Source organism: Colobus angolensis, unplaced genomic scaffold (genome assembly GCF_000951035.1).
Source record: "Colobus angolensis palliatus isolate OR3802 unplaced genomic scaffold, Cang.pa_1.0 Scaffold3, whole genome shotgun sequence".
Lineage (NCBI taxonomy): Eukaryota > Metazoa > Chordata > Mammalia > Primates > Cercopithecidae > Colobus > Colobus angolensis.
This window is the reverse complement of record NW_012116265.1, coordinates 22,917,160-22,937,422: the sequence shown is the minus strand read 5'-3', so window position 1 is coordinate 22,937,422 and position 20,263 is coordinate 22,917,160. Positions and strand designations below refer to the sequence as shown.

Sequence of the window (20,263 nt, the reverse complement as noted above, 5' to 3'; positions counted from 1 at the left end):
AACTCTACAGGCCAATTCCGAGTCCTGGTGTTGATCCCAGCTCCGTATGCTTGGCAGAGAGTGTGATTTATGCTGCCCTCTGTAGGAAGTATGGAATGAGTAAAGGAACTGCCCAGCAGCTCAGAGACCTAGAAGCTGGCTGTTCTAAGAGGTTCTAAGAGGAAGCAGCTGGGAGCAGCAGTCCTGAAAATTTTACTGCCAACAAGAACAGTTGGTATCGGGTGGCCATGCCAGAAGCAATGATCAAGATTCACTCTAGCAGTGCCAGTCACAGCCAGTACCAGATAACAGCAGGTGTCTGTGAGAATTGCTCAGAAGTCTTTATCCCTCTCCATCCTACCAGTGAGTTATGGTCACCCTTGATATTTCACTTCGGGTTGCAGAATGGGGTGTGGTAGGGACAGGAGAGGGGAGAAAAAGGTAGAGATCATCCTAAGAAGAGTAAAACAAAAGGGAAGGGAGAGAGGTTCAGCAACTCTGAGCAAAAGTCTAGACCTCAGATTCTTGACCAAGAGCAAACAGACCCCTGAAAGATTCTTGACCAGAAGCAAACTGACTATTGAAAGAGGATAACATATCAATATACAAACTTTTAGTCTGGATGGATGGCCTCTTAGCCCTCTCCTTTTGTATTTAAAGAAAGAGAAGTTCAATTAGCTGGGTGGGTGGTGCACACCTGTAATCCCAGCTACTTGTGAGGTTGAGGCTGGAGAATCACTTGAAACCATGAGGCAGAGGCTGCAGTAAGCCAAGATTGCGCCACTGCACTCCAGCCTGGGCAACAGAGTGAGACCCAGTCTCAAAAAAAAAAAAGAAAGAGAAGTGAGAAGTTCAGAAAATTAAATAATTTTTCTGACTCAGCTAGGTAAAGACAGAGTCTGAATTCAGAGTACAGAATTGATTTCAAGCCGGGCTTGAGGTCTAGTAGATTTTCCTCTACAACACTCGTGCTATTTTCTTCGTGTAGCTATAGGATAAGTAAAACATTACATGGAGTGGCCTTGGCCATTTCTCATACTTGAGTAGATATACTTATCACTTTTCCCCATGTGAAAAGAACAAATAAAATTCCTTTAAAAGGCTTTTAAAAGCTTCATCTCCGGAAAGCTATTTGTAAAACTTTAGGATGAGTGCTGGGCTGCCGAAGGTCCTAAATATCTCTGAACTATCAGCATATTCATTCTTGTCCTCTTTTCCCTTAAATAAAGGTTGTGATGGCTTTAATATTCCAGTCGTTCTCCTTGGCATGCCCACAAACAAAAACCCTCTTTACACATGTTTCTTGTACTCAAGAACATGCAAAGCGTGATTTCTCCTGCGGAATCTCACTGCGCGCTCCTTGGATGCCACAAGGCAGCTGCAGCTCAGGCGCCCCTGCAGCTCCTGGGTTCGTGTGAATGTCGCCTCCACTCTGGCTGGCAATGGAACAAGCCAGATGGTCTTGGGAGGCCTCAGCCCACCGCTTCCAAGTCATGAGCAAGCCTCTTTTCATTTCTAGGGATTTTAAAAAGACAAGAGAGTAGAGAGAAGACTTTTAAAATTCACCTTCCTTCCTTGACACCTTCTCTACTGTGAAATCTGATGAAAGGAATAAAGGGGAAAGGGCTGTTTGGAAGGGAATTTCCAGCTCCTAAGAGAATATCTAAGTTATTTTAAATGGTTCAAAGAGCTTCCTAAAAGGAAATATTAATGGTAGGATGAATAAAAAATCTTGAAATGGTTCAGAGATTATATATATATATATATATATATAAACTGGGTTGCAGTGGCACATGCCTATAATCCCAGCACTTTGGGAGGCCGAGGTGGGTGGCTCACCTGAGGTCAGGAGTTTGAGACCAGCCTGGTAAACATGGTGAAACCTGCCTCTACTAAAAATACAAAAATTAGCTGGGTGTGGTGGTAGGCACCTGTAATCCAAGTTACTTGGGAGGCTGAGGAAGGAGAATTGCTTGAGCTGAGATCGAGCCACTGCACTCCAGCCTGGGTGATAAAGCGAACTGTCTCAAAAAAAAAAAAAAAAGAATATTATAACTGTAATAGCATGTGTTGATGTCTATAGCATAGAGGAAAAGGTCAAAAGTATTGGTGGGCCAGAACTTTTCATCCTTTTGGGGATTTTTATTTCATTTTATTTTATCTATATTTACAAGAAAATTGCCTGAAAACCCAGGAAAGGCATGAGTAGTTTAATGCAAAATGTTTCAAAAGAAAATGCTTATGACAAGGAAAGAAAGTTTGCGAGGGTGCATTTTAATTAAAATGCTATCTAGGCAGGGCGTGGTGGCTCATGCCTGTAATCCCAACACTTTGGGAGGCTGAGGCGGGCAGATCACTTGAGGTCAGGAGTTCGAGACCAGCCTGACCAACATGGAGAAACCCCATCTCTACTAAAAAAAAAAAAAAAATTAGCCAGGCATGGTGACAGGCATCTATAATCCAAGCAACTTGGGAGGCTGAGGCAGGAGAATTGCTTGAATCCAGGAGGCGGAGGTTGCAGTGAGCTGAGTGAGATTGCACTACTGCACTCCAGCCTGGGCAACAAGAGTGAAACTCCTTCTCAAAAAAAAAAAAAGTTATCTAAATGCATCATATTAGCAATTAAAAGCTACTGCTTGCCGAATTTGTGATTGCAGTTCTAATCTCTTCTCCAACCCATGGATTTCTAAATCCCATGCTTCTAATATTCTATGCATTGTAAATGCAAATTTGAATGTTTCCACCCTAGATGAAAATCCTTCAATGGCCCCCTATTGACTACAGAATAAAGCCCAAGTCCTGAATATATCACACAAGGCCCTTGTGACTTGTCCACATTCTCTCTAGCTGACATTGGTGTGTAAGACCTGGATTGCCTCTACCCTATACCCCTATATCTTCATAGCTCAAAAAGCTCACAAAGGCTTTCTAATATCAAGGTGCTTTCTGAGCCAGAAAGCCAGGTAAGGGATTTTCCACTCCATCAGAATGGGAGCCCTGATACTGCTTTGCTGTTAAACTTCATTCTTTCATTGTACATTTATGGAGTGCCTATTTTTGTCAGGAACTGTATTAAATTGTAAGTATTTCAGAGCAAATAAGACACACATTATGACTACAAAGAGTTTACATACCTGATTAAACACTATTAGTTTCCTATTACTGCTGTAACAAATTATCACAAATTTGTAGCTTAAAACACCACCATTTTATTATCTTACATTTCTGGAGGTCAGAAGTCTGAAATGAGTTTCACTTGGATAAAATCAAGATATTGGCAGGGCTGCATTCCTTATGAAATCTATAGGGGAGAATCTGTTTCTCTTGCCTTTCTAGCTTCTAGAGGTTTTCTACATGCCTTGGCTTATGGTCTCTTCCTCCACTGTCAAAGCTAGTAATGTAGGATCTTCAGATCTCTTTCTGACTCTGTTTCTGTGGTTACATCTCCATGTCTAACTCTGACCCTCCTACTTCCCTCTTATGAAAACCTCGTGGTTACACTGAGCCCACTTAGATAATCTAGGATAATCCCCCTATCTCAAGATCCTTAACTTAAATCATATCTTTATAAAAACTCTTGCCACAGAAGGTAACATATTCACAGGTTTTGAGGATTAGGATGTGGACATCTTGGAGGGTAGGGGTGTTCTCTTTACCACACTCTGCTAGCAGTTTTATTTTGTCTGAATGAGCACTATTTGCTTATATGAAAAACATGTGTTGAGTGCCTACTATGTGCCAGGCACTGTTCTAGGTGCTGGGAATACAGCAGTGAATAAAGCAGACATAGAGTTCCTGCCCTCAGGGATCTTACTTTCTAGATGAAAGACAGACAATAAACCAACAAATGATTAGATAATACGTCAGGGAGTGATAGACTTCAGAGAGCAATAGAGCTGTGTGGGGAGTATGAGATTGGGGTGATTGCTATTTTGTAAAGGGTAACTATAACAATTAAGGTCTAGTTAGGAGAATGGAAGCTGTTCTTGGTCATTCAAAAAGAGGGAATTTTTATTTTTTATTTTATTTTTATTATTTTTTTGAGACAGGGTCTCTCTCTGTCACCCCGGTTGGAGTGCAGTGGTGCAGTCTTGGCTCACTGCAGCTTTGACCTCCTGGGCTCAGAAGATCCTCCCACCTCAGCCTCCAGCTAATGTTTTTGTATTTTTAATAGAGACGGAGTTTGGCCGTGTTACAAAGGCTGGTCTCAAACTCCTGCCTTCAAGTGATCCACCCTCCTCAGTCTCCCGAAGTGCTGGAATTACCAGCATAAGCCATCGTGCCTGGCCAAAATGAGAGAATTTTTATACAGGGGAAGTACATGGTGGATGGAAGAGCTGATAAATTAACCAGGGTGATGAAGGAATCCAGAGATTTTTTTTTTTATTTTTTTTGAGATGGAGTTTTGCTCTTGTTGCCCAGGCTGGAGTGCAATGGCTTGATCTCGGCTCACTGCAACCTCCACCTCCCGGGTTCAAGTGATTCTCCTGCCTCAGCCTCCCGAGTAGCTGGGATTACAGGCATGTGCCACCACGCCTGGCTAATTTTGTATTTTTAGTAGAGACGGGGTTTCTCCATGTTGGTCAGGCTGGTCTCTGACTCCCAACCTTAGATGATCTGCCCGCCTCAGCCTCCCAAAGTGCTGGGGTTACAGGCATGGGCCATCACACCCAGCCAGGATTCTTAACACCAGGAAGCTAATATCACCCTCCAGCTGAAGTTATATCAGAGCCTGGGGATGGTTCTCACCCAGTGGAACCTGGGGCCATGAAGGAAATGCACTTGCTACTAAAACTCTGCCTGAAGCACACAGAGAGAGGAGGAGAATAGCTTTCACTTGTCTATTCCATCTGTCCAAATTCCTGTTTTGCATCCTGATGGTTGAAACCAGCTGGAAGGCCCTGATAAGGCATCCTTGAAAACATGGCCCATGGGGGTCAGCCCTACTGCAAGGTAGAGCAGGACAAGAGAGAGCTCCCAAGAGTAAGCAGGCATATTACCAACACAGTTACCTCTGTACAGACATCTAAACAGACCCAGAAAGTGCATCATGCAGTTATTTGGGGAAAGAGCTCTCCAGGCAGAGGAAAGAGCAAATGCAAGTCCTGGAGGCAGTAGAGCACCAAAGTGTAGTCAAAGAATAGCAGGAATGCTAGTGTGGCTGGGGTAGAAAGAGGGAGGGGAGAGAGAGGGATTGGGAGTCAGAATATACAGCTCTCTGGGCCAGAATATGAACTGGGGCTTTTTCTCCGAGTGAGGTGAGAGGTCCTGGAAGCTTTGGGAGCAGAGAAGTGACAAGATCAGACTTACTCATGCTCCACACTCTGGATCCTGAGTATAGAACAAATTATTGGAGGGGAAATGCAGGAGTAGGGAAACCAACTAGGAAGACCAGTAGGGAGACAATTGTGATAATCCAGATGAGAAATGGCTTGAATCAGAGAGGTGGAGCTGCAGTGGGTGGAAGTGACTGGATTCTACACATATTTTGAAGAAAGGACCATCAGAATTTGTTGATGGTTTGGATGTGAGAGAAATAGAGGAGTCAAAGATGATTCCAAGACTTTTGCTCTGAACAAAACCTCTGAACCTCTGGGAAGATACCCTTAACGGAGATGGGGAAGACTGCTGGAGGGAAGTGGTTTTTTTTTGACAGAGTCTCACTCTGTCGCCAGGCTGGAGAACAGTGGCGCAATCTCGGCTCACTGCAACCTCCGCCTTCCAGGTTCCAATGATTTTCCTGCCTCAGCCTCCTGAGTAGCTGGGACTACAGGCGGTGCCACCACACCCAGCTAATTTTTGTATTTTTAGTAGAGATGGGGTTTCACTATGTTGGCCAGGATGGTCTCGATCTTTTGACCTTGCGATCGAACCGCCTCGGCCTCCCAAAGGGAACTGGTTTTGAGAGGGATATCTGGAGTTCAGAAGGGCACTGGTTTTGGGGGGAATACTTGGAGCTCATCAATTTTAAATATGTGAAGTTTGAAATACCTAATACATAATCAGTTGCAGATGTTGAGTAGCAGATGGATGTACAAATTTGGAGATGGGGGAGATGACTAGCCTGGAGGTGTAAATCTGGGAGTATTTAATGTACAGATGGTATTTAAAACTATCTGACTGGTGAGCTCACCGCAGAGTGAAAAGAGACCACAGAGATGTCCGAAGTTTGAGTCCTGCAGCCTCCTGTGCTGAGAAGTTCAAGACCAGAAAGGTAGAATAAGAACTAGGATAGACTCTTGGCTCAGAAGACAAGGGAAGAAAACATTTCAAGAACCAACATGGTTGCCCTCTTCCCTGCTGCTGAGGGCTCCAGCCAGGTGAGCTTGGAAGTTGAGCACCAGATTTAGCAATGAGGAAGTCACTGATGCCCCTGAGAAGACCTGTTGCTGTGGAGTAGTGGGGGTGAAAGGCTGCTTGGAGTGGATTCAAGGGAAGGGGATAGGAATTGAAGACATCAAGCATGGAAGAGCCTTTTGAAGATTCCAGTTATAAAATGAAGCAGGGGAGACATAAAATCTAGGAAGCATTTTACTTTTTACCATGGCAGATACTCCAGTATGCTTGTAAACCCTTAGAAGTGAAGCAGTAGAGAAGGAAAATTTGCTGATTCAAGAGAGAGTGGCAACAGCTGCTGAATCAATGTCCCTGAGTTAGAGGCGATGGCACTAATGCACAGATCTAGAGGCTAATCTCGGCTAAGAGCACCAAGAGTTCATAAGTGACAGGAAGGACAGAGGAGTATACGCAGACAGATGCAGGTAGGCTGGTAGACAGAGTGGTAGAGAGGGTATGTGTATTCAGTTCCTTTCTGATTATTTCTATTTTACCAACAAAAGAGGGAGCAAGGCCATTAGCTGGAAGTACTAGGAGAGGTTTAAGGAGGAGAAGGTGTGAAATAGTCCTTTAAAGAGGAGGGAACAGTACAGGGAAGTATAGCAGTTTTGCTGTTAATTGATTAACAGAATGTTAATTGGTTATAAAGTACTTGGTGTTTTAAACTAGTAATGAATACTACTATGTAAATGAGAGAAGGGGCATTTTCTAAGGAATCCAGTATTCACATAAACAGAGTCACACCAATAAGGTTAAAACAATAAAACCCTAAAATTGAAACAACATGGGATATCACTTAATCCTGAATAATTTTGAGGGCACTTTGGATCTTTGTAATGATTCAGAATAATCTTTCTAAATATCACTTAGAATAATGCCCTGTAGATGTACAGCTACTGGAGTTCTGAACTAAAAGGCCAGTTAAATCAGATTTTAAATGTAAAACATGCAAATGTGAGTCAGTGTTTATAACATTAAAAAATACATACAATTTCTTTGTATGGTAGGCCTCTGTGTCAAAATTCATTCTATAGTTGGTATATTCTATACATTAGGGTGTTTTGTTGGGTAGAATAACCAGAGGGAAATGAATTCACCTGGGTTTTAACAAACTAAGAAGCAAATAGGAAGGGAATAACATAGTAAATGACTAGATGTTCTTATCACTAGAAAGGTTACATATCCTTTGTGTTGGAGGGCAAAGGGAAGGGATTGAGCAGAGATGGGTAGAGAAGCCAAGAAAGAGAGTGGACAGGAAGTGGATTGAGATCTAGTCTGTGCTCTTGGCAAACTCTCCATTCCTCCTTTCCCCCTTCTGCTGCCTGACATCTGCTATTTTGAAACCCTAGGAAGGTCAGGAGGATACAGCAGGAGTGACTGACCTAGAGAATGTGCAGTTGGAAACTAGGCTTTGGTAGCTTTCACTTTTTATCTCCTTTAGAAACAAGGATGAAAGTTCTGCCATCAGTCAGGGATAAATAGTAGCCTAGGCCCTTGAAAAAGCAGTTTTAGATCCCTGGGACAATTTCTACTATTTTACTATGTCTGAAGATTAGGGAAGTTATTTTTGTAATTTGAGGCCAACACCCATCTCTTGAGCCTTATAAGAAGCACTGAAGAATGTTAATAGATTTGGCTAGCATTTGGGTCAATTATTTCAAATGGCTATCTGGGAGTCATAAAACAGATGGCCCTGAAATTGTACTGTGTTGGTGGATGTAGATTGGCAGCCATCCTTTAAGGGCAAAATTATGTTAAAAGCTAAGCCAGAACAAATGAGCAACAACTGATTTATAATATTTTGCAATGTTATGAAAAATGATTTCTTAAAACAGATTCACAGGACTGATGGTGATGTTCCATTGTGTTTCTTTGTGAAAATATATTAAACATACCAGTAAATGAATCTGAGGCCCTCCCTCCCTCCCTTCCTCCCTTCCTTCCTTCCTTCCTTTTCTTCCTCCCTCCCTCCCTCTTTCCTTATAGTTATTTTGGGAGTATGGATGTATTTAGTTTGCATCTTTGGTTTTAAATAGAATATTTATTAAATAACAAGGAATCTGCTTTGAATTAGTGTAAAAGCAAATCATGAACTGTAGATTACCTTTGAAATTACTGTAACATGGTCAATATTTTTGCTGTCTTTGTAGTTGAGACAAGGGAAATTTTGAAATAAAATTGTCAACATTTAAAGAAAATTGTCAACAGGTAGCTACTCTTTGTGAAACTGACCTATAAAATCAAACTTTTTAATCATTTGCTGTAAAAGGAAGATTTGTTATTCATTGGAAAATTTTATAGGTCTAAGAGCTCTTATATGAAATATATATATATATACACACACACGCACATACATATGTATATATATATATTTAGACAGGATCTCACTGTGTTGCCCAGGCTGGAGTGCAGTGGTGTGATCAGAGGTCACTGCAGCCTTTAATTCCTGGGCTCAAGTGATTCTGAAGCCTCAGTCTCCTGAATAGCTGGGACTATAGGTGCATGTCAACATACCTAGCTAATATTTTTTATTTTTGTAGAGACAGGGTCTCTCTATGTTGCCAGGATAGTCTCAAACTCCTGGCTTCATGCAGTCTTCCCACTTGGGCCTCCCAAAGTGCTGGGATTACGCATGTGAGCCACCATGCCGGCCAGCTATGGAATTTTAAAGCTGTAATAACCTAACGTGGGGTACTCCCCACAGAAGAACAATCAGAGAGATTAAATAACTTCTTAAGGAGACTCAATTATTAGTGGCACAGAAAAACTTAAACCCTAGTTTCCTGACTTTGTCTAGCATCACTTAGGTTTCTAATACATAAACTTTCATTGACAGGATTTAAACTTGCAAGTGACTGAAAAGTTTTGACTGCCTAGTCCTCATATGCTTAGGTTCATGCTTTAGGTTTCTAGTTCTGTGGGACTGAGTTAAATAATGGTTTTCCCATGTTCATGGATAGGAATTTTAAAAGTTGAGATATAATCCACATACCATGGAATCTATTTTTACTCATTCATTTTGAAATTTAAAGTTTAACTTCTAGTCACAATATCCATTTGACTTAGTGAGTATATAATAACCCTCACTTCAGAAAAGTTTCTACAGTTAAAAGAAGACACAGGCCTGAGAAGAGTTCATCTTCATCCTTAATAGCATTTCGGAGTAGGTATAAAGGCGTCTGAGGATGCCTAATGATTTAAAAAAAATGGTGAATAGGGTTTTTATGAGGAAGATGTGGAGAAAGCAGAGATTATTACCATTGAAAAAGACAAGGTGTTAACAGAAATGGGAGGGTAGTTTATACTAGAGTCCAAACTTGACTGTACTTTTTAGGGTAGGGCCAAAGGCAAGTACTGAGGACAGGTATGGACTCTTGCGTTCAACTTTTAAAAAAAGTAGCCAATAACTAGTATGGACCAAGCCTTCGGAGTCGCTGGGAATACAGAGATGAATGAGCCAGTTCGTGAAGGAGCCTAGTCTGGGTGTGTGTGCGAGTTGAGAAGAGGAGGGAGGGAGCATGGGGGTTGTGGGGGTGGAGGAATGAGATTGAAAGAAAAGGCTGAAAAACTGAATATATGGTAGAAATTTGGCCTGCAGAGATATGCTGGCTCTTAGGCAGAAACCTGTCCCAGAACCTCTTAATACATTAACCTCATTTGCCAAATTTACCCAGGTATCTTGACCCTGGTCTTCTAGAGATGCCCTCTTGAATCGGTTTAAAAATTATCCTTCCGCAACCATCCCTAGCTTTCCCCACTGCCAGTGCGCGAGGCAGGTTGAAAACTGCACCCACGTTTGCAGCCTCTGCTCTCCGCAGGAGACAGAAATCCAGGGCTTTGCCGTCGTCATAGCAACCAGAAGTTCCGCGGTCCCCTACCCTCCCGCGACTTCTTCCACTTCCTCCGCCCGCAAGGCCCAGCCGCCGCTTCTCTCGCGAGACTTGCGCGCAGTGCCGAGGCGCTCCGTGGTGATCTCACCCGAGACTTGGGGGGAGGGAGGAGTGAAGGAGGGGAAGGAATGGGGCGGGAGGCGGGGAGGGGAAGGGCGAGTGAGGCGCCGCCACTGCCGGCAACTTTGTGAGCTAGTTCAGTGCGTGCGTGAGCGAGTGAGCGAAAAGTCAGTGCAGCGCCGAGTCCCCGGCTGGAGGGTCCCCGGGGAGGGCCAGGTCTGGGCCCCAGAGGCCGCCCCCGCAGCCACTCCATCCCCTCCCGCTTCTGTAGCTCCCTCCCCATTTCCTCCCCCACCGGTCCTCGGGGCCTTCTCGCCCCCGTCGGCACTTACCTGTCCCCTCCCCCACGCGGTAGGCACCTCCCCATCCCCCCCTACCTCGCGCCCATCTCGGACTTTGGAGCCCGGACCCCCACACTTGCTTCCCGTACTGGCCGCCCCCTCAGTTTTTTCTCCTGCAGGCAGGCGGGATGGGGGGCGCTGAGCCTCGGGGACGGCGCGAGCCGGGGCCCGGGTGCCTAGACAATAGTTGATGCCCGAGGACGGGGCCACCTCCGCCTTCTCCTCGGGAGCTCGGCCCCCGCCGGCCGCCCACCAGCCTGCATTCCGGGTCCCCCTCGGAGCCAGGCTCGGGAATTGGGCTGATTCCACCCCCGCCTCCCTCGGGCCCCCCTCCGCTCCGCACTCGGCGCCCGCCCCGGCCCGGCCTCGCCGCTCTCCGCAGAGGAGGCGGCGAGTGAGCGCGCGCCGGCCGTCTACACGGTTTCTCTTTCTCCCTAGGGAGAGCGCGCGGCGGACGCGCCCGGGACGCGCGGCGGCACCGGGAGGCCGGGCCGAGCGGTAAGTGGTCCCCGCGCCCGGGTCCTGGGGGTAGTGGGGGTGCAGGACCGCTGACAGCCGCCTGCCCTGTTTCTGGCCGGGGTTGGGGTCCAGGGCCCGGAGCAGGACCTCAGGAGGCCGGTTAAAGTTTGATTTTCGATTTGGTGGCTTGCTGATAGCGCAGCCCGGCGGGGGCGAGTCCAGCTCTACCGCGCCCGGCGCGCGCGCACGCACCCCAGAACCCGAATCTGCACAACTACGGGGCAGGCGCCTCTGCGGGAGTCCAGGAGACCCGCGTCCCAGTCTCGGCGGTTGCGTCCACCCCGCTGAGCTGGTCGCCACCTGGCGACCCTTCCCTTCCAGTCACCTTGGGTGAGCGCTTTGCAGCCTGAGCTGGAGTAGGCAGGCCGAGTTGGTTGAGTTGTGGGAAATGGAGACGAACAGCTCGGTGCGTGAGGGTGGTTAATTTCACCTTTGGGGGTCTTGGGGACATGAAATTTTGGGATGCTGTAACCTGATTTCCAGAGAGCGAGTAAACTGCGAAAGGGCTGGGGAGGCGCGAGGGTGCTGCAAAAAGAACTTTTCCTCCTTCGCCCCATCTGTTACCAGCTTCTCTCCTGACCTTAAAGGAAATTTCCGAGGCTCTTAAAAAATCGGTCCACGGCATTTCTAGGTGGACCAGTAATCGTGTTGGGCAGGTTGAAATTTCATCGCGGTTTGGAAAACAGAGAGACATGGGAAGTGGCTCACTTTCAATGAAGATGTTTAGCTGAATTGTTGGCGTTCGTTTTCTAAGGGAAGCATTTGGGGATTGATGGCTCCTAGACTACGTTTACCTTATAGATTTTATTTTCGCTGACGGGTAGTTTAGAAGCAGCATTCACTGAAATGCATACTACCTGTGAAACGATCATGTTTCTAAACTGGAGCCAGCGATGCGATGCAAATTTCAGAGTAAAGGTGTCGACTTTCATCAGGTTCCAGGTCTATCTGGATGGACTGGGATTGGCGTTTCCTCTATAAAGCAAACCTTTCATGTTGAAACTCTGAGTCAGACTCTTAAAGCCATTGTTTTTATGCTGGTACTCTGTGGGAGTTAAGTGTCAACTTTCTCCTGTTTTCTCCTATGGAGTATCCGTCCAAGGCAAAGATTCTCTGACCGAATCTTTTGGAAATGTACAAGGTTAGATCATACTGAGTTCTGCAGCCAGTTTAGTAACAGTATTAATTTTCTGTATAATCCTGATTTAACGACTTTCAGTTTTCTCTTCATTTTTTGAAAGCTGCAATTAAGCTACCTTTACCAGGATTAAAAAAAGGGTAATATGAAACAGTGGTACTAGCAGTAGGTCTCAGCTAGTTTATTACGGCCACTGATGTGTCCAGCTATTAGATGACATCCCAGTTATTAACTACAATATTAATATTAAAACATTTTCCCATGGAATCAGTTATGCTAAAGCATTAACAATTAACAGTGCATTTAAAATGATGAGTGATTGTTTCCACATAAATGGTTAGAGGCAAAATAAGAGATTTGGGGGATGAATGACTTTATGTCTCTGACAACTAATTTTCTTATCTCATTAATGCTTAAGTAAAGGACTCTTGAAGTTGACTGTCATTTGATTTTTCTAGTTGACTGAGAGAACAAGTTTGGTGAGTGGCTTGAGACAGTCAGTAGGTGTTGCTGTTGTTAGCTTCTCTGCAGTTCCTGCTTCTGCTCCTCGAGTTTGAAATTGCAATTCTGGTACAGTGAACTTTTAAAATCTGAAGTATCAGTCAGTGATAGTTCTGATTTCATTGGAGGATTCTATGGCAAGGCTGACTTGAACTCCAGGTAATAATTGCAAAGCAGCTCTCTGATATTTTGTATTGAAATTGACTTAACACTTCATTTGTCTCTGCCCTTTCACTAGTATTTTCAGGCTTCTGCATTTGCTTTGCTTTTGCTTTGAAGTATGTGTGTAATTCTGGTATAGTGCCCCCACCTTGATTGTTTAGGAACTTTTAAAAAACACCTTCTAGTAAGTTTATTGAAGTCATAGATTGAGGATTGCTTGGGATTAGCAGTTTTGTAGACTTTGGGGGGATCTTGGTTGAGTTGTGATGTGTATGTTCTATGTTAAGTTGCAGTCTGAATTTTTAGATAAATGACTGTTTTTCCTTTTTTCAAAAATCTCTTTGAGCTGTGAAATGGGAGCATGAGGAGAGCTGAAATGGTATGAGAGTGGAATTTGGTGGAAAGTTTGTCATGATTAATAATATGACTATGTGCCTCTTATCAATCAGTCCTTACCATTGTATTATCATTGTTATTGGTCCGTATCAGTGCACAAATGAAGTATGAATATCCTGAAGATTTTTTTGTGACATCTCAGATTTTAAGCCTTTTGGTTCGCTGACCATATTCGATTTTCTCTATGGAAGACAAATAGACTCATTCCCATAATAAAGAACTAGAGCTCTAATAGAGCACACTTTTTTTTTTTCCCTTTGGATCAAATCATGGAAGTTCAAATCTGAAAATAAATTCAGAAATTCCTTTTTTCCCCATTGCATCCCTATATTCCTAACCTTTTGAGTGGTGAGTCAAGCAATATTTATTGATTGCCGCTATCTGGCAGATGCATTTTTGGTTTCTGTGATTCCAGTGATGAGCAAAAGAGTGTACCTGGCCGCATGGAACTTGTGGTCCAGTGGGACCATTTGTAGTAATATTTCCTGGCATGGAGTTATGGTATCCTGATGCCCCCATAAAGGTTATACATAATAGGCAATTATTTTTGAATTATAATATATTTAAACGTTTTGAAATAATGTAGCCTACTATTTGTCATCAGAAGGTCTGGGTTTCAAATACCTGCCCTGCCATTTTCGTTGTGAGATACTGAAAAATAATTGAACTTCTTTCTGAACTTTACTGTTGTTTCCTGCAGAGATGGGCTCAAAACTTGCTTCACAGATGAGCTACAAAAATTAATGAGAATATATGTATGAAAGTACTTTGTAAACTATAAAGTCTTATTTGTAATAGGGTTTTCTTTTTGTTGGACAGATTCATGGATTGTTGGAACTAGGAGGGATTTTGACTCATTTGGCTCATGTTTCCCGTTTTACATATGAGGAAACTGAAGCCCAGAAAGTGAAAGTGATTTGTTGAAGATTATAGAACTGATTAATAACTGGGCAGTGATTGGAAGACAGGTGTCCATATTTAATTTTATTTGTTTATTTTCTGTTTTTTTTTTTCCTACCTTAGAGCCTGTTATGTTAAAATTTTACTGCTTTCTCTCCCCACTTAAGAGTTCAGTATTTATTAAATATCCAAAATGAGGAGATGCAGAACTTAAGGAAACGAACAATCTATGGTAAGGTTGTAAAGCTATGAAAACAACATTGATGTAGTGTTTGGTAACCAAGCTTCATAGTTACTCAAATGACAAAATTATGGAAAAAGAAAATATGAGTTAAAGTTTCTACATAGTAGAGCCTGTAGGTTTTCTTATTTTTGTTTCATTTTTAAATAAATCTTTATTAGCTCAGAGCATAATGTACTCTTTAGCTCTTTAGAAAAGCTAAACTCATTTTATTTTGGTTTGTCTTTTTCTGCTTTTTTAAAACTCATTTCCATTTGCAGAAGAAATTAGGTGTACCATTTTTGTTTCTGGACCATGGCCAACTGAATTGTAGACCTTTTTTCTCAGTGACATGTAAGGGTAACCAGAGATTGAGGCTGGGGGTGTTAGTCAGGTGGAGAGATAAAACAGGACATAAAACAGGAACATGTAGGAGCTTCCTGTTGAAAATGGGACTGATTTATGTTGTGCCACCCTACCTTCCAGTAGAGTAATCTGAGCCAGCAGAGAAGAAACTTCCCTGCTGGTTTGGTGAATGCTCTTGAGGTGAGGGGATTTCCTTCTCCCGGGAGGAATAAGCGTTGTGGTATTCTGCCAGTGCTCACACAGAAGTTTGGGTCTTATTCTACAGACAGATGCAGTAAAACAAGGGTGTTCCACTATCCCTGGAGATTGACAATCCGACCTTCTACCTGCTGCACTTCTGCTTTTTTGGTGTGGGAAATAAATTGGCCTCACTGAATTTTTGCTTTTAGTTTTTTTCTATGCCCAGCTAATCAAAAACAAAAACAAAACCCACACACTTTGATGACACCTTGCTTTCAAAGGTTTTATTTAAGTTCTTAGATGCTTTATTTATTCTTAGATGCTAGCTCATTCATTTTTTTCAGTGAACTGTTGATGAGCTCTGAAGTGAGTCTTAGAAGCATGGGAAAGATTTGTGGCTTCTGGGTCTTTTAAACATGGATGATTTGCATAAGGGACAGAACAACACAGTGATTTGGTTTGTAATCATGAGGGTACAAAAAACCATCAGGGCAGATCTTTTAACGGTAGGTAATGTTCCCTAGTCAACAACCATTTTCTCCTTTTATTCTGGCCTGGAGAGAGTAAGATAACCCCATCTGCAAACAGAACAGCATGTTTTCTTAAAGGCATAGAGAGATGACACCAAAATGCCGTGGAGGGATGTCAGGGGCTTCTTTAGCTGGCCCATAATAAGTAGTAGTGCGTTGGTGGGTGTGCCACAAAGTCAGGTGAAGCCATTTCTCTTTGCCTCTGGAAGTCTGGGATGAGAAATTTCAACCTGTAGATTTCCAATTTGTTGCTTGTCATGTTGCACTAAGTTCTCCCTCTAATTAGGATTGTAGTATGCCTAAGTTTAAATTGTGGGAAGCAGGCAATTACATAATGTTAGATTTCCCTTTTTCCAATTCAGGAGAGACAGGAGAATGTGTGCTCGTTGGGAATGCCAGCTTGGGGAGGGAGAATTGCTGGTTCACAAAAACTTGGGGGTCACTCAAAGGCAACTTGAGCAGAACTGACAGCCAATGCTGCTGCCATTGGATTCCTTTTTCCCTCTTTCCTCCTACAGAGCAGGTCTAGGTTAAATGAATTTCACAGATATGAAAGTTAATTGTGGTTATTTCTCTTCTCTTTCTACCTTTTCCATAAAACCTTTTACCAAAGCTACGAACAGGTATAGTCATTGATGGTTTTGTGGTTCAGCGACTTGCTTCCCCCACTTTTTGTTTTTTTTGAGATGGAGTCTTGCTCTGTCACCCAGGCTGGAGTGCAGTGGCGCTACCTCGACTCACTACAACCTCTGCCTCCTAGGTTCAAGTGATTCTCCTGCCTCAGCCTCCCGAGTAGCTGGGATTACAGGCACAAGCCACCACACCCAGCTAATTTTTATATTTTTAGTAGAGACAGGGTTTCACCATGTTGGCCAGGCTAGTCTCAAACTCCTGACCTCAGGTGATCCGCCTGCCTCAGCCTCCCAAGTGCTGGGATTACAGGCGGGAGCCACTGTGCCCAGCCGACTTGCTTCTTTTTATAACGAGTTCTGAACTGCTCAGAAGAAAGCTATTGAGAACGAAAAGCAAAGGGCTGTGTGCCTAACGATCGTGTTCCTATAATCAAGACTTGACTGTGGTCGGTGTCTTTTACTTTGGCCTCCATGTTATTGTTCTGTAATTCATTTTCTTCATATTGTAAATTATTTATCTAGATAGGAAATCTAATTTGCTTTTTTTTTTTTTTTTGAAATGGAGCCTGTCACCCAGGCTGGAGTGTAGTGGTGCGATCTCTGCTCACTACAACCTCTGCCTCCTGGGTTCAAGTGATTCTCCTGCCTCAGCCTCCCAAGTAGCTGGGATTACAGGCATATGCCACCACACCCAGCTAATTTTTGTATTTTTGATAGAGACAGGGTTTCACCATGTTGACCAGGCTGGTCCAGAACTCCTGACTTCATCCTCCCGCCTTGGCCTCCCAAAGTGCTGGTATTACAGATGTGAGCCATTGTGCCCGGCCTAATTTGGTATTTTTTGAGCTCATTGCCTTTCCTTTAATAGTCTCTACCTCCCAGAATTGATCGGACCTTTGTTTTATTTTTTTTTGGGGGACGGAGTTTTTGCTCTTGTCATGCAGGCTGGAGTGCAGTGGTGCGATCTTGGCTCACTGCAACCTCTGCCTCCCGGGTTCAAGCGATTCTCCTGCCACAGCCTCCTGAGTAGCTGGAACTACAGGCATGCTCCACCATGCGCAGCTAATTTTTTGTATTTTTAGTGGAGATGGGGTTTCATCATATTGGCTAGGCTGGTCATGAACTCCTGACTTCAGGTGATCCGCCCGCCTCTGCCTCCCAATGTTCTGGGATTACAGGCATGAGCGCCCGGCCTGAACCTCTGTTTTTAAAAATGTTTCTTTTCAGTTCTTGATGCTCTCAGAGAAGCAGCTGCTAACTGGACTGTGGTATCCCATGCCTTCAGGAAGAGAAAGTCTGCTTATTCGGAGGTGCTTATAAGATAGAGAAATATAAATTAATAGGATATCCTAAAATTTTCACGAAATTTGACTTTTATTGCTTTCTTCACCTGTATATACCTAGGAATAAAAATGGAGTCAGTTTTTTTCTATATTCTTGCAAGAAGCATGGGGCTGTGGCTCTGAACTATACTGCTTGACTTTTAAAGACTTTTCAAAAACACATGTTCTTGAAATGAGGATTAAATGTGTAGTTGATTTAACTCCTCACTTTTCCCTAACCATACTTTTGGTTGCTCCACTGAAGACCTCAGAAGCTTCTGCCAGTGTGCTTTCCCAGAGCTTAACTTCTTAGTACTGGTATTTGACATACGAAGAGAGTGCTCTGTGTGCATATGTGTGCATGCTTGTATGTGTGTGTGTGTTGTGGGGGCAGGTTTGACTCCTAGCTCAGAATGTGCTCTTGGGAAACATGTTAGGAAGCCTGAATATGGTTCCTAAACCATGTCTCTTTTCCAGTTTGAGAAATGCCTGTGGTTCTTCAGAGTCTCAGTGTTGTTTCATTTTTTAAATTAAGATCTGAATGATGATCCTTTGTAACAGGAAGCAAGGTGTAGTAAATTGCATAACAAAATAATGTTTCAGTAGATAAATGGTAGGTTACAGAGAGCTGTAGGATTCACAGAAAAGGCTTATTAAAAGTTCAAGAACCTCAGCCTAGTAATTGCTTTGGATGAGATTGTTCTGAAGGCCATTTTCAAGGTGGTGGTTAAAAGTAGTGGTTTTCTGTGGTTTGGATAGGGGGTGTGTGTGGGGGAAGCAGTGAGCGCTTGCGTAGAGAATCACAGTGAACCTTGAGGCTTTTCTCCTCGGGGAGAATGCTAGATATTGAGGTTGATGGGTGATTTCGAGAAGCTCAGTAGGTGATTCTGTTATGCTTCTTCCCCACCTAGTTGAAAACACAGTGACTTTTATGTAATTTTTAGATCTGTGCTTGACAATAAGGTAAATAAGTAGTGGACTTAAACCAGAGTGCAGCGAACTGGGGATTGTAGAAACTTCATTTTGGATGGGTGAAAAGGAGAGCCTCTGCATCTTTCATAGAGGCCCATTGATTCAAAAAGACAACTTGGAAGAACTCCTCAAATGACTGCCAGCAGTTTAAAGGGTCAGGCTGCTTAGACTCCTGCAGTGGAGATGGGACATGTACATGCAATTTGATAATTGTATATTAGCACTTCTTTTAAAAAAATTGTAGTAAAAACACATAAAGTTGACCATTTCAACCATTTTTAAGTGTTCAGTAGTATTAAGTATATTCACCTTGTTGTGAAACAGATTTCCAGGACTTTTTCATCTTGCAGATCTGAAACTCTGTAAGCGTTAAACATTGGCCCCCATTTCCACCTCCCACAGACTCTGGCAACCATCATTCTTTCTGTTTCTGTGAATCTGACTACTTGAGGTAACCTCATATAAGTGGAATCATGTAGTATTTGTCTTTTTGTGACTGAATTATTTGACTTAGCATATAATCCTCAAGGTTCATCAATGTTGTAGCATGTGACAGGATTTCTGTCTTTTTAAAGGTTTAGTAGTATTCCATTGTATGAGTTTGCCACATTTTGTTTATCCATTTATCTGTGGATAGATGTTTGGGTTACTTCTACCTTTTGACAGTTGTGATTGTTGCTATGAACGTGGGTGTGCAGATATCTCTTCAAGACCCTGCTTTTAATTATTTTGTATATATACCCAGAAGCAGGATTGCTGGATCATATGGTAGTTTTATTTTTAGTTTTTTGAAGAACCTCTATACTGTTTTTCATAGTTGTACTAACTACTTTACAATCTCATCAACAGTTCATAAGGGTTCTAACTTCTCCACATCCTTACCAATATTTATTTTGTTTTTTTTAAAAAATTAATTAATTAAACAAATTTTCGAGACAGGGTCTCCTTCTGCCACTCAGGCTGGAGTGCAGTGGTGTGATCTCAGCTCACTGCAGTGTCTGCCTCCCAGGCTCAAGTGATCCTCCTGCCTCAGCCTCCCGAGTAGCTGGGACTACTGTTGCACACCACCACACCCACAGCTAATTAAAAAAAAAAAATTAAATAGTAACCATCTTAATGGATGCGAGGTGATATCTCATTATGGTTTTGATATATGTTTCTCTGATGATGAAGTTGATTGCATTTTCATATTCTTGTTGGCCATTCGTATATTATCTCTGCATACGTGTCTGTTCAAGCCCTCTGCCCATTTTTAAATTGGGTTTTTTTTATTGTTGTTGTTGAGTCGTAGGAGTGCTTTATATATTCTGGATATATGATTTTTTTCTTTGGCATTGTGTTTTACTTTTTGAGGGAGAGGCCAGGAGGAGGAAGGGGTGAAAACAGGGTCTCATTGGAGTCTCCAAAGTGTATGAAACCTCTGGTAGTACAAGAATGGGATGAGATGAGATGGCCAGGCAAGTCAGATGGAAAATCCCCAAGATTGTTTTTGCTACTGATTTCTGTAATTAAAATGTGACAGGTGGAAAGGACTAATACATGGAATTCAATAAATGTCACTTGTCTTTCCTAACTAGGTTCCTCACTGTCTAGGTTATGCCTAGATATCATCATCCTTCTCCTTTCAGGGAATGAAGCTCACCTAGAAAACTGGGGAACTAAAAGTGCAATACAGTTTGGATAATGCAGTTGGTTAGCTGTCTCCCCATCCTCTCAACTCCACTATTCCAGGGAGGGGCTGAAAGTAGAAGTGGCTCCCCTGAAGTCTAGTCAGCACGTCGTGGGAGAGTCCACATGAAGGGCTGTAGTCTGTAACTGT

At 43.1% G+C, this 20,263-nt stretch overlaps 1 long non-coding RNA gene across 1 annotated transcript in view; it reads right to left on the bottom strand.

The window, feature by feature from the left end:
- LOC105517200 overlaps positions 1-11,733 on the bottom strand; it is a 29,081-nt gene extending 17,348 nt beyond the window's left edge. Inside the window, exon 1 of the long non-coding RNA XR_001002634.1 lies at positions 11,598-11,733. This is a non-coding gene — a long non-coding RNA (uncharacterized LOC105517200). The remainder of the gene's footprint in view (positions 1-11,597) is intronic.
- Positions 11,734-20,263: the final 8,530 nt, after the last annotated feature.